The sequence below is a fragment of the Balaenoptera acutorostrata genome, chromosome 5 (genome assembly GCF_949987535.1).
Source record: "Balaenoptera acutorostrata chromosome 5, mBalAcu1.1, whole genome shotgun sequence".
In the NCBI taxonomy this organism is placed as follows: domain Eukaryota; kingdom Metazoa; phylum Chordata; class Mammalia; order Artiodactyla; family Balaenopteridae; genus Balaenoptera; species Balaenoptera acutorostrata.
In genome coordinates, this window is record NC_080068.1 from 70,117,592 (window position 1) to 70,140,409 (window position 22,818).

The 22,818-nt window shown below is 42.5% G+C and overlaps 1 long non-coding RNA gene and 1 other non-coding gene across 3 annotated transcripts; both read right to left on the reverse strand.

Moving 5' to 3' along the window:
* Positions 1 to 5,545: 5,545 nt before the first annotated feature.
* On the reverse strand, positions 5,546 to 21,267 carry LOC130708284 (uncharacterized). 2 transcript variants are annotated; one of them, XR_009008467.1, is made up of 4 exons: positions 21,212 to 21,267; positions 20,809 to 20,909; positions 20,036 to 20,084; positions 5,546 to 5,812 (listed from the first exon to the last, which is right to left on the reverse strand). It is a non-coding gene; the product is annotated as an uncharacterized LOC130708284 (long non-coding RNA). The 2 variants fall into 2 exon arrangements; XR_009008466.1 differs by lacking the exon at positions 5,546 to 5,812 and having other exon boundaries at positions 15,887 to 20,084.
* On the reverse strand, positions 20,419 to 20,540 carry LOC114237775 (small nucleolar RNA SNORA26). The gene has a single exon (XR_003623286.1). It is a non-coding gene; the product is annotated as a small nucleolar RNA SNORA26 (small nucleolar RNA).
* Positions 21,268 to 22,818: the final 1,551 nt, after the last annotated feature.

A 22,818-nucleotide genomic window follows, 5' to 3' on the forward strand; every position in this document is an offset into this window, starting at 1 on the left:
CAATCCCACTACTGGGCATATGCCCTGAGAAAACCATAATTCAAAAAGAGTCATGTACCACAATGTTCATTGCAGCTCTATTTACAATAGCCAGGACGTGGAAGCAACCTAAGTGCCCATCGACAGATGAATGGATAAAGAAGATGTGGCACATATATATAATGGAATATTACTCAGCCATAAAAAGAAATGAAATGGAGGTATTTGTAATGAGGTGGATGGAGTTAGAGTCTGTCATACAGAGTGAAGTAAGTCAGAAAGAGAAAAACAAATACCGTATGCTAACACATATATATGGAATCTAAGGGAAAAAAAAGGTCATGAAGAACCTAGGGGCAAGATGGGAATAAAGGCACAGACCTACTAGAGAATGGACTTGAGGATATGGGGAGGGGGAAGGGTAAGCTGGGACAAAGTGAGAGAGTGGCATGGACATATATACACTACCAAATGTAAAATAGATAGCTAGTGGGAAGCAGCGGCATAGCACAGGGAGATCAGCTCGGGGTTTGTGACCACCTAGAGGGGTGGGATAGTGAGGGTGGGAGGGAGGGAGACGCAAGAGGGAAGAGATATGGGGATATATGTATACGTATAACTGATTCACTTTGTTATAAAGCAGAAACTAACACATTGTAAAGCAATTATACTCCAATAAAGATGTTTAAAAAAAAAAGAATAAAAGTGACACTTTGGTTCTCCTGGTCTTTTTTTTTTTCTTATCAAGTTGATTTGTTAATTATTCCCTTATGTACTCATCCATTTGTTCAACACGCAGGAAACATTAGTTGAGTATTTCCCATGTGCCTGCCATTGTTCTAGGAGCTGAACATACCCCAGTGAACAAGGCAGACATAGGTTTACATTCTGTCAAGAGGAGACAGAATGTAATGTAATGTGTTTGTTTGTTTGTTTGTTTTTATAGTTTGCATGAAAACACATCTTCTGTAGGCAGGGTTTATTACCTTCTCACTGGCTAAAAGCATGAAGTTTTATAGTTTTCATAGACTTTTTACTTCCCCGTTTAGATATTTCTGAGAAAAGAGTTTACAGAAAGGTACAGAAGTTTCTCTTCAGAGGTTTGATGAAAAACAGCACACTTAGTGTTAGTGGCAGAGAGCGTCTGGAGCCCACACAAAATCACACTTTGGAAAGTGCTGTAGTGATGTGATTGTGAGAAGCTGGTACTACTGCTCTGGTAAGCTGCTTTCTTGCAGTATATTGGGATTTACATACCTTTGCTGGGATTCAGTTTCCTTCCTGTAAAATGGGAATGATAATAATAGAATCTGTCTCATTGGGTTCTTGTGAGAGTGCTGAATTTTGCATGTGAAGTGTCAAAGTGCCTGACATACAGAAAAACACTTCCCAAATGTTAGTTTTTTATTATTACCTTAAACTGGGGACTCAGATAAGGAAGACATATTTAAGCTGAGACCTAAAGGACAAGAAGGACCTAGCCTCGTGAAGATGGGCTGGGGAGAGCGATCTAGGCAGAGGAAACAGCTGGTACAAGACTCAGTTGGGGCCGTTCAAGGGCAGAGACTGGGGGGAGGTGAGTGATCACGTGTGGCCATGTGAGCCTGACGAGGGATTTAAATTTTAAGAGCCACAGAAAAGCAAGGGAGAGTGTTAAGTGTGAGAGTTGACCAGGTCTTATTAAGATCTTTAAAAAGGATCACTCAGCTTGTCATGCAGAGAATGGATTTTTTAGGAAGGCAAGGGTGGAACCAAAGAGACCAGTTAGAGGAGAGGCTATTTCAAAGGTCAAGGTAAGAGAGACTCTGAGCCAGGATCGCAGAAGTGAAGACTGGGAGAGGTGATGGATTAACTCTGTGTCATACTTGATTTTTAAACTTCCTATTCTGTTATTGTGCTTTTGTTTTCCATTTTACAGATATTTAAAATTCAGATGTCTTTTTTCTATTGAGTTCTTCAAAGAAGAGAGAAATTGACTTTTCTTCCACTGATGTGTTTTAAAAAATCGTTCTCCATAATTTAAGCTTTTATGTTTAAATTCTTATTAACTTCTTCAAATTTCTATCCAGTTATCAGAATGTATTCATGAGTTTCCTTTATCCCTTTGATTTTGAAAACTCTTACACAGCCAGGTTTTCTGGTTTTTTCTTCTTTAAATTTCTTGGGGTTGTGCCTGTTTCTGAATTCTTCTAAATTGAAGTAGAATTCTACTATACCACTACTAGTCTGTAATTGCTGCATAATAGGCTATAAAAGCTGGTAATAGCCCTTTTCTTTCACATATATTATGTATAATGTATATTATATATTATATTTGAATCCATTTATTTTTCCATTTAAATAATTTTATATTTAGTATTCTCTATAATTAGAATTGCATTAAAATCTAAATGCTATAATTTACACATTTATGCAATTATAAATTAAATAGGGTAAACAGACATATAAATACTTAGTCTCAAGTTTCAGGTTTCATTTCTTATGCACCCAATGATTCATTATTTTCTGTCTTCCTCCATCCTTTATGCTTGTAAACTCACCCTGTTCAGGAATATGCTATAGTTCTCCATCTGTCCAATTCCATTTTTAAAACACTGCCAGTAATAAAGTTAAAAGCTAGCACAGAAATGGTACTTACTATGTAGCAGGGAATGTTTAAGCACTTTACATTTTCAACTCGTGTAACCTGTCCAACTCTATGAGGTAGATACTGTTATCATCTCCATTTTACAGATGGTTAGACTAAGACTCAGGTTAAATAACTTCCCAATTTCCACAACTACTAAGGGTGGAAGCCAGGGTGGGCACCAAGCAGCCTACTCTACACAGGCTGTTCTCTGTAGCACTACCCGGTATAGTTGATGACTAAACAAATAAATATATACTATATCTTTTGTTGTTTTAAGCATTATATATTTTTGTGACTGTTTTAAATTGGATCTCTTATTTTTCAGCTGGCTATGACTGGTTATACAAGGATCCTATTGACTTTTTTTTTTCTCACCATTAACCTATTTTTATACCTCCAGGATTTTTTTTTTTAACCTAATTCCTTTGGATTTTCTAGGATTATCAGTTGCATCACCAGCAAATAATGGTGCTTTTCTCTTTTCATGTATAATTATATTAGTCTGGGATTTCCAAAGCAATATTAAATAATTGTGTAAGTGGGAGCTAATTTTTAGGCCTGAAATGAAAGAAAATATGTCTAGTTTTATTATTAGATCTAATTGCATAAAAGTTTATTTTTGTATTCTTGAATGTATTCATTTTGTCTCTGATAGGAGCACACATTTCTGTTCTAATGGTAGGTACATCTGAGATTTCCCCCTGCCCACCCCGCTGCCAAACTTAAATTATAAGTTTAAGTGCTCTGGCTGGAAGACCTTAAAAGACCCTAAAAATATAAAGATGAATTTAATTCAGCTAAATTGGATTTGAAAGTATGGGAAATCTAAGTGTGATTTAGATATTGCAGGGAAAGGAAAAATACTTTAGATGAAACAGTGTTTACTAGCTCACTGTTTAGGGCACTAGTTCTCCAACTGGGCTGCACATTGGGATCAACTAGTAAGATTTACAAAAAATACTGATGCTTGTGTCCCACTCCCAGGTAATCTGATGTAATTGGTCTGGGCTGCAGCATGGGCACTGGAAAATTTTTAAAACACCCCAGGTGATTCTAATGTATGGCCAAATTTTATAACCACTAATCAGGGAAGACTTTAAACCTGTTTCTCACCCTGCACAAATTCTGGTTAAATAGGTTTGCATAGCCTAGTAGTAAAATATGCCGCTGTTGTATACCAACGTTCATAGCAGTGTTAGTCACAAGAGCCAAAAGATGGAAACAATCCAGTACCCACAGATGGATGTGAATGGATAAACAAAATGTGGTATATACATACAATGGAGTATTATTCCGCCTTAAAAATGAATGAAATTCTGATAGATGCTGCAACATGCATGGACCCTGAAAACATCATGCTGAGTTAAATAAGCCAGATCTTGCATGACTCCACTTATATGAAGTTCCTAGAAGAGTCAAATTCATAGAGACAGAGAGTGGAATAGAGGTTACCAGGGGCTGGGAGAAGGGTGCATGGGGAGTTATTGTTTAAGGGGTATAGAGTTTCAGTTTGGGGATGATGAAAAATTTCTGGAAATGGATAGTGGTGATGATTGCACAACGTTGTGAATGTTCTTAATGCCACTGAATTGTACACTTAAAAATGGTTAAAATGGTAAATTTTTTTTTTACTGTGTGTTTTTTGTTTTGTTTTATACAAATTTATTTATTTATTTTTGGCTGCCTTGGGTCTTTGTTGCTGCACGTGGGCTTTCTTTAGATGCAGTGAGCGGGTGTTACTCTTCATTGTGGTGCGCGGGCTTCTCATTGCGGTGGCTTCTCTTGTTGTGGAGCAGGGGCTCTAGGCACGTGGGCTTCAGTAGTTGTGGCACATGGGCTCAGTAGTTGAGGCTCACAGGCTCTAGAGCGCAGGCTCAGTAGTTGTGGCGCACTGGCTTAGTTGCTCCGCAGCATGTGGGATGTTTCCGGACCAGGGCTCGAACCCATGTCCCCTGCATTGACAGGCAGATTCCTAACCACTGTGCCACCAGGGAAGCCCTAAAATGGTAAATTTTATGTTATGTATATTTTAGAACAATAAAAAAATTTTAAACAAAAAAGTTGCCAGTGGTGGGCTATGAGCCACCTTTTCCAGCTGGTTTTAGAGTGTTGATGGTAAGGAATGTGATACAGACTGATTTAGTCATGGCCTTAATAGAGTGTGTTTGGTGGTGGTTTTCTCTCCACACCATTTTTGAAGAAGGTAGCTCTTTTACTTTCCTAACAATTGTTAACTGTTATAAAACCTCCGCATGTGTGCAGACAGGTAGAGGCAGTAAAACTGTAATCTGCAATGCAATGCTGTGAAAACTCTTGTGTGAGGATCCTTCTGAAGCAAAGATCAGAAGAGTCTCTTTCACCCTCACACCTTTGGTGTACTCCTGCCTGGACTGCACGTGTACACAGCAAACAAAAAGACATCAAGATCACTGTTTTTATTATGTGAGGCATTTAGCAAGAGAAGTATAATTTGTATTGGACTTGACGATGTTTCTGGTGTTCCAAAGAGAAAGATGAATTGAAGTGAAATAAGTCTCTTTGGTATCAACTTTCATGACAAAAAATGAGGCCATTTATAAACTGTCTTGACTGTTTGAAAGAGATGGATCACAATGTCAAAGAAAGGCCTTGACTTACTAGTCCTGATAATCTGCTTGAGCAGAAGACAGGTGAGCTTTCTTAGCTTGGTTTTCCTATGCAAAGTAATTGTATCATAAATTCATCTTGGGTGCCAGGAGCATATTAATATTCAGAGTTTCTAAATTCTGAAAGATGTATTGTCCAGGAGATATGCTTCCTCACCAGGCAGAGGATTCTAGAGCTGCACTGTCTAGAAGTGTGCTCTTGAAATTAGGCTAGTGCTACTGAGTATATTAATTTCCTATGGCTGCTGTAACAAATTTCACAAACTTGTTGGCTTAAAGCACTCATTTATTATCTTACATTTCTGGAGGTCAGAGTTGGAAATCAGTTTCACTGGGCCAACATCAAGGTGTCTGCAGGGCCACGCTCCTCTGGAAGGCTCTAGGGGACAGTCTGTTTCTGTGTCTCTCCCAGCTTCTAGAGCTCCATTACGTGCATATGTTGGCTCAAGGTCCCTCCATCTTCAAAGCCAGCAGCATAGCATCTTGCCTCAGCTGTCACATTGTCTTTTTCTTCTGTTCTGCAGTCAAATCTCTCTCTGTCCCCTTCTTATAAGGACACCTGTAATTACATTTAGGGTCCACGTGAATAATCCAGGATAATTTCTCCATCTCAAGATCTTTAGTTTAATCACATCTGCAAAGTCCATTTTGTTATATAAGGTACAACTGATAGGTGCTGGAAACTAGGATTTGGATCTATTTGGAGGCCATTATTCAACCTACCATACTGAGGACTGAATTTTTAATTTAGTTAAATTTAAATTTAAATATCCATGTGGCTAGTGGCCACCATACTGTATATATGAAACATGACATATGAAACATAGAACATTTCATCCTCACAGGAAGTTCTGTATACAGCACTGCTTTAGAAGACATCTAGCAGCCAATTCTAGATGCTTCATTTCATAGCTACAGGCCATCTTTTTTTAAAAATAAATTTATTTATTTATTTTGGCTGCGTTGGGTCTTCGTTGCTGTGCGTGGGCTTTCTCTAGTTATGGTAAGCGGGGGGCTACTCTTCGTTGCGGTGTGTGGGCTTCTCATTGCAGTGGCTTCTCGTTGCTTAGCACGGGCTCTAGGCATGTGGGCTTCAGTAGTTGTGGCACATGGGCTCAGTAGTTGTGGCTCGTGGGCTCTAGAGTGCAGGTCAGGGTTGAGTTGCCCTGCAGCATGTGGGATCTTCCTGGACCAGGGCTCGAACCCTGCATTGTCAGATGGATTCTCAACCACTGCTCTACCAGGGAAGTCCTACAGGCCATCTTAATTGTTGGGCTGCTCTTCAAAAAACATACAAAATCTATGTAAATCTTTTTTTAAATTTTTTAGAAATTCAGAACACATCTTCCCATAGATGGGCCAGGGAAAATCCCTGGTGATGCTTCATCATTGAGAAAAGATGTGATGAGCATTTATGATGGGTCAGGCACTGAACTCTGAAGGTAGTTCATAATCTACAACGTAATTTTTTTTTTATTCACGTTCTTTCATTTATTTATTTATTTATTTATTTATTTATTTATTTATTTATTTATTTATGGCTGTGTTGGGTCTTTGTTTCTGTGCGAGGGCTTTCTCCAGTTGCGGCGAGTGGGGACCACTCTTCGTCGCGGTGCGCGGGCCTCTCACTGTCGCGGCCTCTCTTGTTGCGGAGCATAGGCTCCAGACGCGCAGGCTCAGTAGTTGTGGCTCACGGGCCTAGTTGCTCCGTGGCATGTGGGATCTTCCCAGACCAGGGCTCGAACCCGTGTCCCCTGCATTGGCAGGCAGATTCTCAACCACTGCGCCACCAGGGAAGCCCTACAACATAATTAATAAACATTGCGATAGCAGGAAGCACTGGGAGCATGGGATCAGAAACCAATCCCGGCGAGGTCAGGGAAGGATTCTGGAGAATGCAAAAACCTAAGTTAAGAAGTTGCCAGGCCAAGAAGGGCGAGAAAGAACACAGGCAGAGTATAAGAAAGATGTTACCTTATCGGCAGAGGAAGAAGCATGCACAGAGGAAAGAGCTTAAGAGAGGGCTTTGGGAGCTAAGTAGTGCCATGTGACTGAGTATGTGGGCTCTACGGGGGAAGGCAGAAAAGAAGGCAGGGGACACGTCTTACTGGGCCTAGTATGTCATCGTAAGGAGTTTGACCTTTATCCTTAGTATCAGGATTGGTTTTAATGCAAATAACAGAGGCCCAGTAATAGTGCCTGAGGTTCTGATCACCAATTAAGATGTGTGGGGATTTCCCACACACATCCAAGTAATGCTTGGATACCAGCTGGCTGTCCTGCAGTTCAGCTCTATTCTGACACTGTCTGCCTGGAGGTAGCATCAGATCCCACAGCTGGAGGACTCAGTCCCTCAAGACTGCCCCCACCCCCCCCATCCAATGCAAACTGTGAGTCTAGGCTGTTACCTGTGCTTTTGACCAGCTGGCTTAAATCAGATGTTCTCACGATCCTAGCCTAGGGTTCGACTGATTAAAGTGGCTCACAGACCTCAGAGAAACATTTTACTTACTAGATTACCAGTTTATTATAAAAGGATATAACTCAGGAACAGCCAGATGGAAGAGATGCAGAGGGCAAGATATTAAGAAGGGGGTGGAGTCTCCACGGCCTCTTTGAGGCATTCTCCCAGAATCTCAATGCACTCACCAATCCAGAGCTCTCTGAACCCCGTCCTTTTGGGTTTTTATGGAGGCTTCATTACTTAGGCATGATGGATTAAATCAGTGGCCATTAGTGATTGAGTCGATGGCCGGCCCCCTTTCCTTCCCTGGTGTGTGTGTCGGTGCGGGGGAGGGACTAGAAGTTCCGACCCTCTAACCACAGGGTTGGGTCCTCTGGCAACCAGCCCCCATCCTTAGGTGCTTTCCCAAAGTCACCTCATTAACATAACAAAAGACACTTTTTATTGATCTCACACTTAAGAAATCCCAAGGGTTTTAGGAGCTCTGTGCCAGAAACAGGGACAAAGACCCGATGTATATTTCTTATTATAAATCACAGTATCACAGGGCCTTGAACAAGGCAGATGCTTATCAGGACCCAGGCTGATGCGGAAGTTGTGCTCCATACGGTTCTCAGGGGCTCAGATTCCTTCTACCTCATTTCTCTACCGTCTTTAGTGTATTAGTTTCCTAGAGCTGCTGTAACAAAGTACCACAAACTGGGTGGCTTAAAGAACAGAAAAGTATTGTCTCCCAGTTCTGGGGGCTGGAAGTCTGGGATGAAGGAGCCGACAGGGTTGGTTCTTTCTGGGGGCTGGAAGAATGAATCTGGTCCAGGCTTCTCCCCTAGTTTCTGGTGGTTTTCTGGCAACCTTGGGCATTCCTTGGCTTGTAGAATATCTCTTCCTTCATCTTCATATTCATATAGTGTTCTCTGGGTGTGTGTCTCTTTGCCCACATTTCCCCTTTTCATAAGGACAAAGGTCATATTGGATTAGGGGCTCCCTCTACTTCAGTATGACCTTCTTACCTAATTACATCTGCAATGACCTTATAACATCACATTCCAAATAAGGCCACGTTCTGAGGGGGTTAGGACTTGGACATGTGAATTTAGGGGAGACACAATCCAACCCATAACATCAAGGGTATGGTCAAAGATAGCAGCTAGAGATCCAGCCATCACATTTACATTCAGGGTCTTCTTAAAGGGCCCATCCTTGCAGGTCCTTTTGCACATTAATTTGAATATTTGCTCTGGAGGGTGTCTCAAAGCAGCCTAGCACAAACAGATTCTGGTTCTGAGGTGGTCATTGGAGAGTCGTTCTCCTAAAGAGGACACTGGCCACTTGTTAGCAGTGCCTCCACTTCAGAAGTGGGGTCAGAGAAAAGCCTCGCTGAGGATTGAGGAGAGGGAGACGGAAGCTTGTTGCTTCTCCTCAGATCATTCCAGAAGGACTTCATGGAGGAGAAAGGATTCCAGGAGGCATTTACAAGACCAAGTTGCTAGGGCCATCTGGCTCATTTCCCACAGGTTAGTTTCAACTATGACATCCTACAGACCTGCCAGCAGGATTCATTGCCACCTTTTATTTCTTCTGTGCTTTCACCCCCTCTCCCTTTTGTAGTATCTGTTCTGCTGGGGGTTGTGGTTATTGTGGGCTTGCCTCCTCTATTAGACAATATGTTCCTCAAGAGGAAACAAAGCGCCTTTGAAGTCTGATAGCTCTCATAGAGGTGGTGGTGGTGGGATTCATAGCTTCAATCTCAGCTCCAACACTTAGTAGCCACAGGAATCTGACCCCCCAGAACCTTAGTTTTATCATCTGAAAAGTGTGGTAACAGTATTTACCTTACAGTGTCATTATGATCATTAAAAATAACAAATGCAAGTGCTTGGGCTAGAGCAGATGCTCAATGGTAACTATTGGGTTGGCCCAAAAGTTCATTCGGGTTTTCCTGTTACATCTTACGGAAAAACCCGAACGAACTTTTTGGCCAACCCAATATTATTTGTTGTCAGAGTTTATCTCCAGGGCCCAGCACAGGGCATCTTGCAGAGTAAGCACTCAATAAATATTTGTTGCCCCAGTGGAAATTTAGATCATGACTATAGCCCTGTGCTATCCTCAGATCTGGAAACTATAATGAAAATAGCCATCACAGTAACTATAAAACACAAGACATTGGAAAAGAAAGGTATCAAATGTGGGGAGAAATAAATACATTTAATGTAAAAAGAAACACCTGAAGGACATAATAAGTACATATGTATCATTTACAAGTCAAAAGACTCCAATGTCACTGATGGAATAAACAGGACAATATGGTTTGAGGAATCCCTTACACACAGGAGCCAGATCTGATTCAGACCTCTGATTGCAGGTCTGAGGGCAAACCCTCAAACACAGCTAGTGACAGCCCAGGAAAGCCCTCTGAAAGAGAATTGTTAAGTGTGACCTTGGATGACAGCAGATAATAAACTACAGGTAATGGTACTAGAGTAAGAATCTTTCCCTGTGATTTGGGGCTACAGATTGTATGGTGTCTGATCACAGGAAATGTCTCCCAAAGCATTAAGCTCTCCCACACTTGAAATAATATTTTCATTGCTAAAAGTGCAAGGTCAAAAGAGCTGGACGTCTTACCTATCTTTGGGAAGATGCACTTTGAATTTCTTTTAAAAAGATATTACACAGATATTTTTGAGGAGCAGCCCAGCCATAACTCAAGATGACCTGTGGCTATGAAATGAACTATCTGATATTGGCCTCTAGCTGTCTTCTAAAGCAGTGCTGTCAACAGAGGTTCCTATGTTCTATATCTGCTCTGTCCAATATGGTAGCCACTAGCCACATAGCTATTTAAATTTAAATTAAATTAAAAATTCAGTTCACTGGTGCACTATCAAGAATAATTATAAAGCTGTAGTAATGAAGACCATGTGGTATGGGTGCAAAGATAGACAAAACCAACCTATCAAACAGAATAGAGTGGGAAATAGGTCTACATGTATGTGGTCACCTGATTTATGATAACTGCAAATGGAGGGAAGTGATCTTTTAAATAACCACGCTGGATTCATTGGATAGCCACATAGAAAAAAAGATGTGTGGACCCAGCTTTATATCCCATCACTCACAACAATCAGTTCAAAATGGATTATAATTCTAAATGGGCAAACTAAAGCTTTTGGAGGAAAACAGAGAAGGAATATTCATAACCTGGAGTAGGCAGAGATTTCTTAAAACCAGTCACCATCAAAAGTTGATACATTGGAGTATTAAAACTAAGAACTTTTGGGGAGCTTCCCTGGTGGCACAGTGGTTAAGAAACCACCTGCCAATGCAGGGGACACGGGTTCAAGCCCTGGTCCGGGAAGATCCCACATGCCGTGGAGCAATTAAGCCCGTGCGCCACAACTACTGAGCCTGTGCTCTAGAGCCGCGAGCCACAACTACTGAGCCCACGTGCCACAACTACTGAAGCCCACGCGCCTAGACCCCATGCTCCGCAACAAGAGAAGCCACCGCAATGAGAAGCCCGTGCAGTGCAACGAAGAGTAGCCCCCGCTTGCAGCAACTGGAGAAAAGCCTGCGTGCAGCAACAAAGATCCAACGCAGCCAAAAATAAATAAATAAAATAAAATTTAAAAAAACTAAGAACTTTTCCCCTCAAAGGACATCCTTAAAAGAATGAAGAGGAACTCAGAATTGGAGGAGATATTTGCAACACATACACTTGATAAAGGATGCATATAAAAAAAGTCCTCTTATAATGGATAAACTGTGGTATACTTATCCAACGGAGTACTACTCAGCAATAAAAAGAAATGAATTACTGACACATGCAACAACATGGAGGAGTACAGTATGCTGAGTGAAAGAAGTCACAAAAGAGCACATACTGTATGATTCTAGTTATATGAAATTCTGAAACAGGGTAAAGCTAATCTACAGCAGGGAAGAACTAAATCAGAACTGTCATTGCCCCCAGGAAAGTGGAAATGGAGAATGACTGGGAGGTGGCATTGAAAAACTCCTTTGCTCAAAACTCAGCAAATCTACACTGAAGATTTGTGCATTTAATGTAAGTTTTACATTACACTAATTTGACGTAAGTTTTACATCAAAACAAACCTTAAATACTGAATTCTAATTAATTACATATATGCTGAAGTATTTAGAGGACATGTATTGCTATCTGCAATTAACTTTGAAATGCAACAACACGAAGATGGATAAAGGGAAGGATAGAAATGTAATAAAGCAGGTTCTGTAGAATATTAATGGTAGAATCTGCGTGGTAGGTTTACTTGTGTTTACTGTAAAATTCCTTAAACTTTGCTAAATATTTGAAATTCTTTATAATCAAATGTTAGGAAAAATCAAATAAAAAACAACTCAGAAAAATGGGCAAAGAATTGAACAGAAATTTCATAAAGGTATTTCTAAATAACCAGTAAACATATGACTAGGTGCTCAAATTCATTAATCAGGGACATGCAAATTAAAATCACAGGAGACATAATTATCAGCCACCAAAATGGCCAAAATGAAAAAAGATGGGAAATACCCAGAGTTAATGAGACTGTGGAACAACTGGAACTCTCAGATGTTGCTGATCAGAGTGTAAATCGGTGCGAACACTTTGGAAAACTGCTTTAAAATATCTACTAAATTTGGACATGGCACAACTATGATCCAACAATTCCACTTCTGGGTATATACCCAACATGGCTTGTGTACTTATCTGTAGGTGTGAATATTTCAATAAATAGCACTGTCTGCCAGAGAGTGGCAATAAGGAGCCACAGAAGGATTTGACATTTCAGAGACTTCAGAAGGATTTGAGAGACATGATCAGATTTGCATTAGGAAGATTAATCCTTGGCTTTGTAGAGGATGGCAAGGAGAGGAGTTAAGGGGCTGTTTGTAGAAGTAATCCAGGAATTACGAAGTCCCGAAATAAAGTAAGGGAGATAGGGATGAAGAGGACAGAGTATAGTTCCTATTTGGAGAGCAAACACAGAACTTGGGCAGGTCACTAAATTCCCCTGTGCTTCTGGTTTCTTCACTTGAAAAATATTAACAGTACCTACTTCATTGATGATTATTTTGATGATTTAATGAGTTAAGGCACAGGAGGATTAGCGATTGTTCAAAAAAAAACAATTTTAATTTAATTCTCACTGCATACTATGCAGAGCAAGATGTAGGTATGGAGATGAGAAAGCGTTTAGAGAAATATTTTAATTTGGCAAAGTCCATGGAAGCCTGCTTTCTCCCAAGCACAGGTAAAATCAGCTCTCTGCCCAGGACTGGGTCAGTTTGGGGACACAGGGTAGAATGCTGAGTTTAGGAATGAGACAGGTCATGTCAGAATCTGGGCGTGAAATGGTCCTAAAATGCCACGGGTGAAGAGCTGGGATTCTACTCAGGTAGCCCGAGCTCCTGCACTAGGACCGGGCGGGGGGGGAAGCGTAAGCATTTCCCCTCCTGCTCCCCACCTTCTCCTGTGAGATATGGGGCAGCTAAATGGGGCGGGGATTCAGGCTGAGGAGGTGAAGTTGGGGCCGGAAAGGATGCCAACGGGACGCGAGCTTTCCCGTGTTTAGCCAATTGGGTGCGCCCAGGACCGCCTCCATCTGGTGATTGGCAGGCCGCGTCCCCCAGGGCTCTCGCGGCCTGTGGGGGCTTGTCAGAACTCTCGCGAGGGTGCAGGTCTTCCTCCGGTCCTTGGGCACTTGGTTTCGCTGCCGAGGGGGTGTTTGCCCACTTCCGGTACATCGGATCCCTGGTAGCCTCCGTCCGCTCCCAACCTGGGCCGAGGGGCGTCGAGGGACAGTGGGCGTGGCCTGGGCGTTTGACTAGCCGCAGGCAGGTAGCTGCCTGTCTCGAACCCCGGACCCGCGGTGCCCGAGGCGGAGGTGAGGCGGGTCCCGGGCCGTGGGGTCTCTTAGCCCCCCGAGCTCGGGCTTTTCCTCGCGTTCCCCTCCCTGCCTTCTCCTCCGCCGGGCGGAGATTCGCGGTTCGCGCGGCTCTGCTGCCGCTTGGCAGGAGGAACCCAAGGTGGTAAAGCGCGATCTGATTGGGCCTTGCCGGGTACTGACGCTCGCTCCATCTGTGTTGAACGGTTTGCAACCTTGGAAGGGACATTTGAATTAAAAATAGTGGGCGAGTTTGTGGTTCTATGGTTAACGCACTTTTGAGTGCACGCACTACGGTGAGATACAATGCTCAGAGAAATGAACCGCCTTGCATAAGTGGTCGGTTCTTGTCCCAGCCTGTTTCTAGCTCGTGCTTACTCGGCTGCTGTACAGATAGTGAAGGCAGCGTAAGGTCACATCTACATTTTTAAGTTCATTTCTAATGCAGACACTTAAAAAGCAGCCCTATTCACCTCCTAAAAAGGTAATGCAGATTCCTCCAGTAAAGGAGCGTGTATGTATTGAATTCTTGCGCATGGCAAACAACAAAAAGTTATCTTAAAGTAGTTTATACTTAATACTAACTAAAAGTTTTGAGCCTGAGTCTGTATTTTCACTGAAGAAAAAAGCACTGCCAAAAAGGGGGGGAAAGGCAGACGGGGATTGCGAAGAAAATACTTAGATCTGTAGATACCTGAATTTTCATGTACCACTGTAAAACTTGGTAGAAAATAACAAGTGTTGGCGAGGAGCAGGAGAAACTGAAACCCTTGTGCGTTGCTGGTGGATGTAAAATGGTGTAGCTGCCGTGGAACAGTTTGCTCCTCAAAAAAGGAGTTACCATATGATCCGGCAACTCTGCTTCTTGGTATATAACCAAAGTTGAAAGCAGACTGGAGACAACAGCATCCAGTCTCTTGTTATATATTTGGAAGTAAACTATTTTGGTATCTTGCATTTGGCCTATCAATCAATCAACAGAAAAAAGATCATTTTGAACTAGCTCATTCTAAATATACAGCCAAGACAAGTGGCAGCTTCCATAATGTCATTAGGATGTATTTTTATCTTAGGTTCTTTGGGGGGGGGGAGGGTAGGGGTAAATGCTCCCTGCACGTAGTTAATGTAATGTATTTCAAAGATTATTTGCACTCTTCTGTTTTAATTTTGACTAAGTTTTCATGTGTGGCTTTTGAAATCAGAGTGATTGTTGCACGGATATTATAACGTTTCAGCTGGCCACAACGGTGCTTTCAAGGTTGCCAGCTATCTTTGTGAGTAGATATGACAGTCTTTTTAACCATAAAAATGAGTGACCGTAATTTAGAGCAAAGAATGCACATTAAACTTTGTGTAAAGTTAAGTAAATCTGCAAGCGAGACACTTGAAATGTTATATGTAGTTTATGGTGAAGTAATGTCAAGAGCAAGAGTCTTTGGCATAAAAGGTTCAAAGAAGGCAGAGATGACACCCACGATGATGCAGGAAGTGGCTGGCCAGTCACCACAGGACACATGAAAATTTGAGAGGGTTGGAATTTGGTTTGCTTAAATAACCAACTGACTAAGAAGAAAACGGGTAAAAATTTAGACAAACTCATTCCGAAAGAAAACTTGCACCTGAGGAAATTTTCTGGCAAGATGATCTCTCCTGCTGTTGTGGTCAGTGATCCTGTAGAAGCCAAACCAAATTAGAGCTTCACAGGAACCTGCCACTTGGGTGCATATTCAGGGCAGTCCTACAATTTTGTTTCATTGGTCTTGGAGAAACTAAAATGAGCTGAGCTTCTTCAGACATTTTTCATTGGCTCTGTAGATTTAAGCCACTTAGTGATTTAAGCAGAGTGAAACCTGTAGAGTTGAGTGTGCAAGTAGATAGCATGGAGCTAGAAGTCTATTAGGAGGAACCTAGCAAACCATTAGCTCGGGATGAGGAACTCAACATGGGAGCATTTCTATCTTATTTCAAGTTGAGTTCATCTGAATAATCAGGTTACCTGCAGGCTGGGAGTTAAACCTTAAACAGGGAGCTAGAGATCAATGTAACTATGTGGAAACATCTTAAAAAATAGTGGCCACTTTTAGGCAGAAACATTCAGACTTGTAATAATGAAACTTTTTTGTTGGGGGAGGTGTTGGAAACAGGTATTCAAATCTGTTAGCAAGAAGGAAATAGAAGAGGCTGCAAGGAACGGTGGGCAGTTTATGACACTTTCCTCTTCTACCCCCCCTCCCCCAAGCCCCCGATCAGGACCTGATTTTGGTCAAAAGTTAATGAAACCTTCTATTCCTTATGTAAATTCCAATTTTAAATAAATTTTCAGATATAAACTGTTCAGGTCTGCAACTTGGTATGAAAGGTAGACAAATAGGGCTCAGTTTTAATCCTAACTTCTTTCATCAGAATGAGATTCCATAGGTTGAGAAGAGTTTCAAAAGGCAATACTATAAATAGCAACATGTAAACAACACACAATCTTTTCAACAAGGACTGAGATTTGACCTTCAGGTTTTCCATGTTTTATTTGACTGAGTGTGATGGTCCCATAAGAATACTGACTTCAACAAGTGTGAATTTCTTATTCAGAAACTTGGGTCTTTGCCCTAGTTTCCTTAACAGTCTCTAGCATGAAGCTGCCATTATTCAGTATCAGTATTGTCGTAACCTAGATATTCAGTACATCAAAATTCCAATGTATGGATGACAAGTCAGAGCCCTGTGGTAGTGACCCTGAGAAAACTAGTTCTATTAGTTATACTGTTTTTTTTAAACCTCCCAGAAATTCAGTTTTACATTCTGTGTAAACATGAGCCAAGTCTTTGTTACCTCTGGGACACTGCTAGCCAAAGCTGTATGGCCTACAAGGCAAAAATTATATAACCAACATAATATTTTCCTATTGTTTTAGTTTCCGTTACCAAATTTTTACAACTTGGGTGGTGTTTTGTACTGTGTAATGAAATTTATTAAAAGTATACACAAATGACAGTCCAATAAATCATACATTGATTTCTTATATTTGTCTTGATAATCTGTATTTTATTATGAAGTATTTGCTAATCCTCCATATTCTAGCCACATGCTGATATCTCTTGTGATTGAAATCTAAATAAATTTTACCTTAATTGCCATACCTCTGAAAATTTTTAAATTGACTAATAGTTAAGATCTACCCTCACCTACCCACCAGTAAGGTATTAGTGAAAACGCAGTGTAGGGGGTGGTGTGGTGAGGTTCCAGCTCTGGCTGTATTTGTGACCTTACGCTTTCCATCAGTATTGGATACCGGAGGCTCCTGTAACAGATTACTGCAAACTTGGTAGCTTACTGAAACAACAGAAATTTATCCTCTCACAGTTCTGTGGGCCAGAAGTCAGAACTCAACTCCACTGGATCAAATCAAGCGTATGCTCCCCCGGGAGGCTCTGGGGGGCTGGGAATCAGCACGTTCCTCACACCTCCCAGCGTCTGGTGGCTGCCAACGTCCCTCAGCCAGAAGCTGCATCACTCCAATCTCAAGGCCAACATTAAATCTGCTTCTTCACATGGCCTCCTCCTCTGTTCACGGAATCTCCTGCCTGCCTCTTATAAAGGCACTTGTGATTCGATTTAGGGCCCACAGAGATGATCCAGGATAGTTTCCCCATCTCAAGACCCTTAACCTAATCACATCTGCAGTGACCCTCTTTCAAATACGGTAACATTTATAGGTTTGAGAACCTGATCTCTTTGGGGCCATTAGCCTACTACACCATCTCTCTAGGTTTTCCTTCTGTCTTCACCATATAACCCCTAGAACAGTACTGCCAATAAACTTTCTGCAGCAATGGAAATGTCCTGTATCTGCTGTCTAGTACAGTAGCCCCTAGCCACAGGTGGGGCTACTGAGCACTTGAAACGGGGCTAATGCAACTGGGGGCCTGATTTTTTAATTTTAGTTTTGACTTAAATAGCCACGTGTGACTAAGAGCTGTCCTACTGGGCAGTGCAGTTCTAGTGTTTCTATAGTTTTAAACTCTGGACTCCGAAGCAACTAAAAAGTTGTTCTGTCTTTCCTCCAAAGTTTTACCCCCTGGCTATAAAACTGCTCACATCTTTCACCTGCTATTGTTTAGTCTAGTGGACTTCAAGCTTTTTAGCCAAAAGCCTTGTTACTTAAAAAAAAAAAAAAGAAAAAAATTTGGAAAACCAAAGTATGAACAAGACTGTAACTGGTTGAAGTTGGTTGGTGGGAGAGGGAGGATCTGTGGGAGACCCAGGGTCTCCACCTGTCTACCCAGCCCAAGTAACTCCTCAAGGGGCAAAGAACCAGCACCAGGACTCAGTGGAGTGGAGCTATTTGTGAAACCAGTGGTTATCCTTGGGATCTTTGCTAGAGCCTTCAGACTTTTGTAGTTAGCATTTGAAGTCACCTCATCTAGGCTTTTAGCCTACCGAATACCCTCTCCACCAGCACACTGCTAACTAGTCACAGCACTCAATTAAGAAAGCATCACAAGCCTTTACACTGGAGGCCTCCATCAGTGGACCAGTCGCAATCACATCCACTGATCTGCTTTGTTCATGCATGTGTTCACCTAGAATAGTACCTGGCCCTAGTAGGTACTCTTATCATTTTTTATGAACATTAAAGCCAGCATTTTAGTACCATATAAATATCAAATATCAGTATTTTCATTTTGATTCAATATTACAATGATCATACGGTACTGTCAAAATGGCCCTATAGCACTACTAAGTGCTTACTACTCACCAGGGGTTTTTTTAGTAACTGTCATTATTATCAACTTACAGATAAAGAAACTTTAGAAGTAACTGGTCTAAGATCATATAGGGTGGGGATTTGAATCTAGGCTCGTATTATGCCACTCCTAAGTAAGCCACCCACTTGAATGCAATTTATAATTCATTCCAACACAATTAACGATAGTACTAAACTTATTTATAAATGATACTGCTCCTTGTACTATAATCATGGGTTTAGGGCTCAAGTTAAATATCTGAGAACCTATAGTAAGTTACAGCATTCAGAGGCCTGAGAGGCCAGAAAGCAAGCTGCCATCTTAGAATGGTCTAAAATATCTACCTTAGCCCTGCACACAAACTGTTGTCAAATCCTCCCGTAAGGTCACTTCTCTGCATCTTCACCTTGCTTTCCCCCCAAACCTTTAAACACATCCCTCCCCAGGGCCTTTGCACTTACTTTTCCTCTGCCTGAAATGCTCTTCACCCAAATATATACAGTTGACCTTTGCACAATGTAAGGGTTAATCTGAATAATTTATAGATGGCCCTCCATGGACCATGTAATACTGTAGTACTTACTATTAAAAAATATCTGTGTATGAGTAGACCCATGAAGTTCAAACCCATGTTGCTCAAGGATCAACTGTATATAACCATGTTATCTCCCGCAGCTCTTTCAGGTCTTCTGTAGTTAGTCATTCTCCGACCAGCTCTATCTGAAATTATCATGTCCTCCACTCACAGTGCATATACACGCTCTTCCTATTTCCCTTACCTTGTTTTCCCTCTAGCAATTACGCTAACATTTGTTCCATAAATTTCCTATATTAGGAAGCTAGATTTTACAAAATAATATGGAATATAAAAAGAAATGAAGTTTAAACAGAGGCTAAAACAATATTTTGAAATAAGCATTAAAAATGAACCCAAGGTGAATACCTTTAAGACTTCTGGAAAATGAGGTATTTGTAAACATTCAGAGCTGATCAACAGGAAGAACTCCTAGCACACACTGGGCTGTTAATCTTGCTACACTGACACATTTCTTCCCATATGAATACTTTCCCATCACCTCCAATACTTTCAAATTCTAACTATCTAGCATCCTTGCGTCCTTTAAATTCCTTTTCACAGCTCATTATGCTACATTCTTCAGAAGCATTTAACATGCTGATGGATGCTCCTTTTGTGCCAAATTTTGACTTCTTTTAGGTTCAATGTAATTATATACTATAAAGAGCTTATGTTCTCAACAATAAGTCTCTGGTCCTTAACACTCCCCCCCCGCCTCTGCCCCCAAACTGACCTAATCTCCATCTGAATACTTCTACCGTTCAACCAGGACACTAAATCTCAAGACAGAGAAGTGACTTTTCATAGTTTACATAGCCAAAAAGGTACATATGAGGCTCCTTGTTCAGGGCTATGCATATGTGATGGTATCTCAATTCACTACCTGAACTACTGCTTCATCTGTAATTTTATAGTATCCACTTCACAGAGTTGTGAGAATTAAACCACCAGCACTATCCCACTGCCCTAAACTCCTAAGCCAGTGCAGATACGTGGTTGCTACAAGTTATGTGAGAATAGTTGACCTCACTGGAGGCACTTGTGTGTTGTAAACTGCAGAGTGATAGTTGGTGTAAGTCAGTTAAAATACCAGCGTCAGGGCATTCCAGCTTCATTGGCTTGCACCTGTAGTCTTCAACCTATAAAGAAAAGTTTTAAAATTACCTTTCTGAACAAATAGAGAAAAACAAACAAAAAAAAACCTTTGAGGTCCATTCTTTTCAGTTTGTCTCAAAGGATATCCAGAAAAAGCCTTTTGTACACCTGTTCCATCATCTAGATTTTTTTCCACCTTCAGAGATGACCACAATATCCAAATTCCCTTCTCTATTTGAAAACACTAGATGGTATCCCCAGAGGAGTCTAAAAAGCAGGCCTGAAGGTATCGTCAAACCTAAGGTTAAGTTTATCACTTTGCTATTAACTATACAAATATCACTAAGGTGCTAAAACTGAAAGAAAATCTTCTGGTTCAGCTGTGACTCCAGACAGGATCCAAAGAGGAGTTCTACAATCTCTTCTCTGGGTTTTATGGAGACTTTCTTTACCCTTCTGTGTTAGCCTCTTAAGGCACTGCGTCAACCTTAAAAGGGCACAGGAAAGGGCGATTTGGGTTTTTCACAGGGTTCTCTACGATTTCCTGCGTTCCTCTCTCGTCAGTGTCCGTGGACCTCAGCAGTTTCTTTAACCGAGTCTGAAAACCCACTAGAAGCAGCTGTTCTGCTTGTGAACTTCCGTTTCCTTTGTTAAAGGAGAGCCGGATTCGGGCCTTTGCACCAAACACGTGCTTGGGAACCCTCCGGTCGCCATTGGCCACGTGCTCGGGCCCGGGTTATTTCACCTCACTCAAGGACGGGGACATACCTGCGTTTAGAACTCAGGCCGCTGCACCCGCAGTCGTTGGAGACAAAGTCCCCAGGCTCATGGTCGGTCCGAGACCCGTTGTTGCCGCCGCAGGCTGGGCCCTGGGGAAGCAAAGCGCAAACTTGTTACCGCGCCCGGGCCTGGCCGCCGGGAAGCCTCGGGGCGGCTCGGCGCGGCGTATGTGCCTAGCGCGGCCCCGGGACGGGCACGGTCGCCCGCCCCACCCCGGGCCGCCGAGGGCTGCTCTACCCCTGCGTTCTGGCCGCCGGGAACAGTGGAGCTCCGGGCGGGCAAAGCTCGAGGGGACAAGGGGCAAGCCCAGCACCACCCGGGCCCGCGGACCGGCCGAGTGCCACCCCCCACCCCCCACCCCACTGCCCCCACTGCGCTGACCCACACTCACCGCTCAATTCAGCAAGACTGAGGCCGGTGCGGGCGTGCGGCGCCGAGACACTGCAGTAGGGGCCGGGCGGGGCGGGAGGAGGAGAAAGAGAGGGTAGGGGCGGGGCGGGAGGAGGAGAAGGAAGGGGTAGGGGCGGAGCGGGCAGCCAATCCCCAGGAAGTCTCCGGAAGAGGGTGGTGCGGGTCCGGCCATTGGTGCCCGCGGTCCCTGGCCGGTCGGGGTCTTTCTGGTCTTTCCGTGGCGGGAGCATGAGCTAAGCCTACGCGGAGCAAGCTTCTCGGAAGCTCCAGGAGTCTTGACGCCTCCCCAGGCTTTGGCGCTCGTGGATCTGGTTCTCTGAGGCCAACGTGCCTTCCTCTGGCCTCTCCTTAGGAGGCTCTAGCCGTTACCCCAGGGCTGAGCCAGGACCCAAGAGATTCCCCTTCTTACGACTACTCAAGTTCAGTATGTGTTTAGAACCTGTCCTGCTAAACTGTAAGCTTAAAGAGAGGCTCGGACCACGTCTTCTTGAACGTTCACCCCATGGTCCCTCCTAAACCTGGGAGGACCAGCCTCCTTTCTTCATGCTCTCTGTTTATTCATTCGCAGGGTTCAATAAGTAGATTGGGGGGTGGGGTGGGAGTGGCGCGGGGGGGCTATGTTGCGGGTGAGGTGGGAGGTAGGGAGGGAGGCACTATAATCCTTCCCGAGGTGACGGACTCAAACTTGGCAAACGATTAAGTGGGTTTAAATTGGAGTATGTGCTAAAGTGAGAACTTCTATTCCTGTTCTAAGAGTTTACCTTCTGTTAACAAATTTAATCCTCAAAATATTTTTAATCATCCCCAGATTATAAGTGGGGAAGCCGAGACATGTCGAGTAACTTTCCAAAGTCACAGAGAAGCTAACAAGTGGTGGATTTGGGATTTGAACCCAAACAGTTTGAAGGCAGAGCCCCTCAAAACGCTGTACTACATTGCTCTCCTCAGGTGGGTGGAGTCGGGAGCGAAGGGAAACAAGTGGCCTGCGTTTGATTGGCTGATCAAAGTAGGCATCTCCAGTGGAGTTGGGGGTCTACAGGCACAAAGAACAGCTTATGGTAGAGCCCGGAGGTAGAATGGAAAGCGCTTGACCTGTTAAGGAACCCAGAGTGTAAATGGAACTTAAGGATGTAGGAGCAGAGTGGCCTGAGAAGAGATTGGGGCTAGACCATGCAGGAGGCCCTGGTGGAGTTTGTGTTTTATGCTGAGAACAATGGAAAGCTGTTCAAGCATTTTATTTTATTTATTTTTATTAATTTTTTATTGGAGTGTAGTTTACAATGTTGTGTTCGTTTCTGTTGTACAGCAAAGTGAATTAGTTATACATATACATATATCCACTCTTTTTTAGATTCTTTTCCTGTATAGGTCATTACAGAGTATTGCGTAGAGTTCCCTGTGCTATACAGTAGTAGGTCCTTATTAGTTATCTATTTTATATATAGTAGTGTGTAGATGTTCAAGCATTTTAAAATGGAGGATGATAGGACCTGATGCAAGCTGTGGTTTAAAGATGTGATTAAGATGATTTGAGGAAAAGAAATGTAATAAAATTTATCAATAAATCCTAGCAGCCAGTCATTACCT